Here is a 6518-nt window from a genome sequence, read left to right as displayed (position 1 = left end):
CAAATACGCTACACGAACCAACTCAGTTCAGCTCGCGGATCACGACTGTAAAATTATTTTTGGCAGTACATAATTGGAATATTATTGCATTGCATGTGACCTTTCTTAATATTCTCACAGTGTCTGAACTTTGTTATTTCTCCTTCCGCTCAGCCTTTGCTGTAATAACGACATACATAAACTTTAAAGTTGTCCACATTTGTTTCACTAACGCTAAAGTAACAAACGATACGATAACAAACGATGCCATATCAAATTATATAGTCTGTGAGACATGAAATGAAAAATAGTTTTTATCGTGTTGCGATTATGAACGGTTAGAACAGGTGGGTGCGTTCTCTGAGTATACCATTGGCATGTTGGACCTCCGTGCCTTTATGAAATTCGTCTTGATTGTCCTGTTTAAATTGACGATCGATAAACTCAGATTGCGAAAGCAAATATCACACAAGTAAATGTGATGTTGCATTGCTGTACGTTCCCCGTCTGAGAAGGCCTTCCCACAAGATATATATTCCGTTGTTTGGAGCAGGCCTAGGACTATTACGCCCCCGCGTTAAACAACTTGTAGAGTCTGACCTTTTAGTCTGACACAGACGCAGACCTCGCATGTTCAAGTTCTGATCTGACAGGGCCGAAAATATTGATTCCGACATGAATGCAATATATCAGTGGGTTATTGTTTTCCTAAGTAAGTGGAGTGCCTTCTACAACATTGGAGATAATTGTATCCCTGTCCTTCTGATATTCCCCCGAACGGAAGCTCTACCCATTTAGGGTACAATGTGTATGTTACAGAATTGTAGGGCATAGTCTTAAGACTTTTCTACTTTGACCAGGATTCTTCGAACTCGTGACAGTCGTTTGAGAAGATCAAAAGAGAAAGGGGTAGTGCGCGATGTATCTGACGGACGTATATGGAGAACGTTCGAAGAACGTTACTGTATAAATACAATAACAGAAATACTGGTTATGTTTAAAAAGTACCCTCAATCTGATAGCCAGAGAGGTTATTGTGAACGATCGCAGTATGTATCATTATAAACGGGCCAAGATAAAAGCACATGTCATTCATCCCCATATTATATCCCTTTTATAGACACGAGACATCGTTGTTACAGGTAGGGCAAACACTTTCTTCTATAGGCATCTGCCGGTTTCACGCTACATACATGTATTCAGATTATTGAGAAAACTAGCGACGCAAGTTCTCCTCCATCACACATATAATAGTATAGATACTCAGTGATTAGTGATAGCGTTGAAGCAACTTTATATAATGTACGACCGACAGTATCATCTGCAGTAGTACTGCCATACCTAGCATCGTATTTATTACTCTTTTACATAGGTGAAATATCACAAAGTTGTCATGGTAACGATAATTTGGCATAATATCTATGGTCTTACTCTTTAATCAGCGATTAGAATTTAAATCAGTTTTGACGTCAGCATGTTAAGAGAAAAGAAGCTGTAAAACGAAAAGTATTGTGATCGAATCTATAGGCCTTTGTAAAACAAGTTTCAAGCCACCTACATAAAAACCTGTTTTCATGATAAATATCTGCTAATCCGTGGCACGATTCCGACCATATCATGAGCATGTGTTTGTGAATCAGAATCAAATAGTGATGTTCCAAGGCGTCCATGCCGCGTCAACAACACATGCAAACGCACGAGAATTGCAGTACTCTCGTACTCCCTAAACTACATATTCTCCGTGACCTGGAGACACTTGTGATTGAGCGTATGTAATAGACCCTGAAGACAAAAGATAAGTCATTTATTGCATAGCATTCCATGAAGAAACAGTGGCAATATTCTATAAGCTACAAATATTTACACAGTAGGTGCAACAAATATAGATACATTTCACACATAAATGAAGTACATTATAACATTTTTTTAGAAATCATGTGGTATAATGACATGGAAATAATATATGAGGAGACTATGGTAAGACATAGAATTCATTTAAAGTTGTTAAGATGGTGACATATTTTGGAAATTAATTCAGGACTTCTGTTCGTGAAAATTATTAGGAATTGTTCTTTTTTTGAGATTGTAGTAAATTCTTGGTCATAATAAAGCATTGTGTGTATAAGTGATTCCCTTTCTTCGCTATACTTGGTACATGATATTACATGGTGTTGCTCATCGTCTAAGACACTGCACATTTCACAGAGACGTTGTTCTAATGGGGTTGCAGATTTTGTATATCTTCCAGTTTCAATTTTGAGTTTATGATTACTTAAACGTAGTTTTCAAAATGTGATCGATGAGCTTTGTTTTTACAATGAAATAGGTAATTTTCGAGTTTTATAGATGACTTGACCAATCTGTATGTTCTATTTAATGTGTTATTTGAAGTAGGGGAATTACTTAGTGAATGCTTGAACATGTCTTCACATTTTGACTGGAGTTTATTCATGGTAGATAGATTACATTTATTCGTGTTCGCTATTTCAATATATCCAAGTCCACGCAAATCTAGAAAATGAGGCAAGTCTAGATTTCCACAGCTTCAGGAGAAAGTCTCAGGGCTCCTTTTCATTATATTTTTGGTTTTTTACTGTGAACTTTTTTTGTGTAAAATGAGTTCATTTTAGAGACTAGTTGTTAGTCTAGTAGGGACGGGTAGAGGACAGAAGACAAAATGGATACTCGTGCTGTTATACTTTTGAATTATATGTAAACATTCGGTCTTCTCTCGGAATAAATGTATATGTTCCAGTTTCAACTAAATGTACATTCAAAGGATATCGAAATCTAGGTTAAGCTATTTGAATCATATTTATAATTAATAGACCCAAACAATGATCTGTTGTCCAAATTATTGGTTTTCCATATCTTGTCCCAGTCTGTATTACAGTCTCAGTATGATATTATATCCCCTTCCGCCCAGCCCTTACTGTAATGCTTATACGCCCTGCCTAGATATTCCCAGGTTCAACGCCTGTTATAATCTGCCGGAAAACTCACTGCAGGGTTTTGGGTTACAGAGTAAACAATACCAAACACCCATGGCTGGCGGGACCAACATCTCCAGTAACATTTACATCTGCCAACGCTTAATTCGCAAGTGGTGAGGCAATAAGCTAATGAGGCTAAGGGTCCTGTACCATGTTTGTGAAATATCTATGATTCCTTATATGAAGTGTCTTTTTAATAATCTAAGCAAGCCTAGCTATGTAAGGCGTTAAGTCGATGCTTGAAGAAAGGCTCCTTTAGGATTATATTTGGTAAATATTAGTATTTCACTGACTCAATCATTTTGGAAAACACATGGCAACCTATACTTCATTGTGACTATGATTAAGGCATCATTGTAAAACACAAGGGTTATTTCCTTTGCGTTAACTGACAGGCTTTCGGTGTCAAATATTTGGAACTCCGGCCAAAGGTGATGTTATGCTGTCTGGAAATATGGCCTTTATGTAATGCTTTGGTTGCACTTAAGGATAAGTGATTTTTAAATGTACATAAGATGTTTTTGAAGGATAATCTTAGCTGACTCGGATACTTTGCACGTGTTTTTCCCCACTCTTTTCATACCCGTAAACATTAATTTTCTATATATGTCTGTAAGAAAATACTGTAAAGGAATACTGTAGTCCCAATATAGATGTTGTTATTCTGTGAATCTTCCAAATTACTTGGTCTTTTTTCCATTGAAATTAAGTTATTTGCCTTTTATCAAAATGATATATTTTCAAGACACTAAGCGTCAATCTTAATGTGCCTATGCCGGGAATCAAACACCGGCTTTTGACCTGACAAGCGAATGCTATAACCACGAGCGCATCCCATCATTCCTTGATACTGTTAAAAATATACATTGGTACATCTATTATACATTCAAGATTGAACCCAGTTCTGTCACTATATATCTTTCAGTTTTTATGTTAGTGACATGATTTGCACACTGATAATTTAAAACAGGTATATAAATAATAATTGTTTGCAATCTTTACCCAATTTAGTTTTCCATTTATTTAACAATTTTCAGTTTCTATTTCCTGGAAATTCTGTACGAAGGTACGTACATTTAATATACTGAGTCAAACAAGAAACTTCACATTCTTTCTTCAGGGCACTATAAAAGAACAAGAGATGGTAAGATGGTTAAATTGTTATTATTTCATTGCTGAGATCTGTGTGATGTACTCGATACACTGACAGTGCCATAATCAGTTCCATTAGGCTACACCGCCGTTCCAAAACATGGGTATACAGAATGTCAAGTCACAAGAATAAAAATGCGAAATTTCTCAGTTCAATATCGTGTATGGCCGCCCCGCACATTCACCACTGCCAAAGACCGTCTCCTCATCGACTGCCTGATGCTTGTGAACACGTGGTTGGGGATTCTGCGCCATTGCTCTTGCAAGGCAGCGCCAAGTTCCTGCAAATTCTGAGGTTGGTTCCTAAGACCACGAAGCCTTCTCGCAAGTGCATCCCAAACGTGCTCTATTGGATTAAGGTCAGGGGACCTCGATGGCCAGTCCATGACGTTGATTCCAGCGTTTTGAAGAAAATTTCGTGTCAACATCGCGGTATGCGGCCGAGCATTATCATGCTGGAACTGTAGACCTGGGCCATGAGCCGCCATGAAAGGAACGAGTTCAGGGGTGAGCACCTGGTCGCAGTAAGCAGCAGCTGTGAGGTTTCCACGGATGACCAGAAGTCGGGAACGGTTGTTCCCACAGAAAACACCCCACACCATGCAACTTCCGCCCCCGAATCTGTCGACTTCCTGTACACAACATTGGGCATACCGTTCACGACGTCGTCTCCAGACTCTATGCCTGCCGTCCGCGAATCTGAGGGTAAACCTGGATTCATCGCTAAAGACGACTCGATTCCAGTCTCTCTGGGTCCATCGGAGGTGACGTTGGGCCCACAGCAGACGTTGACGTTGATGAAACGGCGTCAATATTGGCCCACGATATGGACGTCGAGAATGGAGATTGACAGCCCGCAACCGATTTCGAATGGTCTGTGAGGACAGTCGACCTCTAAACATCTCAGCCCTGGTTCGTGTAGCCGGCAGAAATCTGTCACGTAGGTGACGTGACGTAGGACGATTTGACGGTCTTCTGCTTGTGACGTCACACGTGGACGACCCGACCTTGGGCGATCAGAAGTGGTGCCAGTTTGTTGTAGACGACCTCGCAAGTCATACACAGTACGACGGCTGCATCCCATTCCTCTTGCGACGTCAATAACTGATCTTCCCGCTTGCAACATGCCAACGGCACGTTCACGTTGCACATTTGACAATCGTGGCATTTCAAGTACCGTTAGAACTGTGGTTTAAAAGTGTTTTTTCAATTCTTGAGGCCAATGCAAACACGTGCATATGAAGAAAACTTCGATGCGAAGATCACGTGATCGACTGCACGTGCAAAACCTGATTTGGCACTAACGTCATTTGCGTGACGAATGGATGGGTTTGAGTGGGTTTTGCTAACGTTTTTCTAGAGTCGAAAGATAGGGATCCCATTTCGGATACATAGATGTACCATCAGAGAAAAATCATTCATTATTTTTCAAATTACATTTTGTGAAGTTTCTTTTTTGACGCAGTATATAGTTCCACCCAATAACAGTAAATCATACAGATAAGACGTTTCGACACTTTGATAGATTAAAAAGTACAAATTATATTCCATCATATTGGGATGCCAAAATGATTAACATAATTGTATAATGTATAACAAATCAGACAGCAAAAAGGAAAAGCAAAAATGGAAACGCATGAGCAACATAAATGCTGTCAGGTAGTAGGCTTTCAATAATTATCGAAACTGCTTAGTTATCTAAGTTTATGAACTAATTGCAATCACTAGAATTTTCTATAATCTATCCAAGAGATGGATATCAAAATAGGTGTACAGTATATTCCGTCGGGTAACTGAAATTTGAGAAAACGTCCGTATGGGATAATATCTGTATTCCGAATCAAAAAGAGGTCATACCAAGTATGTGCATGTTTACATATTTACAACAGTAATTTTACAATGGGAATCATTAATACATTGTAGTCATCATTTTTTTGAAAGTATAGAAATGTGTCAAGTTATGATCAGTCGGATAACTCATACAAGTGAGCACTAAAATTATGGACCTAAAATTAGGCATATATAAGAAGTGTACCTAAGGTCAGTTATTTAAACTATAATGTAATTTCCATTACAACAAGTATAAACGATATTACCTATTGATCAGAATGACTTATCAGTACCCCAACACCGACCCACCGCCACCACCCCACCCTAGGCCTACCCCCATCCCACACCCTCTCCCTCTCACACACATGCACACACACTCCCTAGCATACATATCGCTCTGGCCCATAGACCCGATATTTGAACCTTTCAAACTGACATCATGTGTATGTTAAGAAAGACACGCACGTTAATAGTGGTGCTCAGTCATGGGTATCACTTCCCCATGTGTTTCTAATTATCTCAGTACATTATGGCGTGGTCGGACGCGCTAACGAACCCTATGTG

This window comes from Haliotis rubra, unplaced genomic scaffold (assembly GCF_003918875.1).
Source record: "Haliotis rubra isolate DU_JTF1 unplaced genomic scaffold, ASM391887v1 Scf256, whole genome shotgun sequence".
Classification (NCBI taxonomy): Eukaryota; Metazoa; Mollusca; class Gastropoda; order Lepetellida; family Haliotidae; genus Haliotis; species Haliotis rubra.
The sequence above is the reverse complement of the archived record's forward strand: the minus strand, read 5'-3'. Positions refer to the sequence as shown.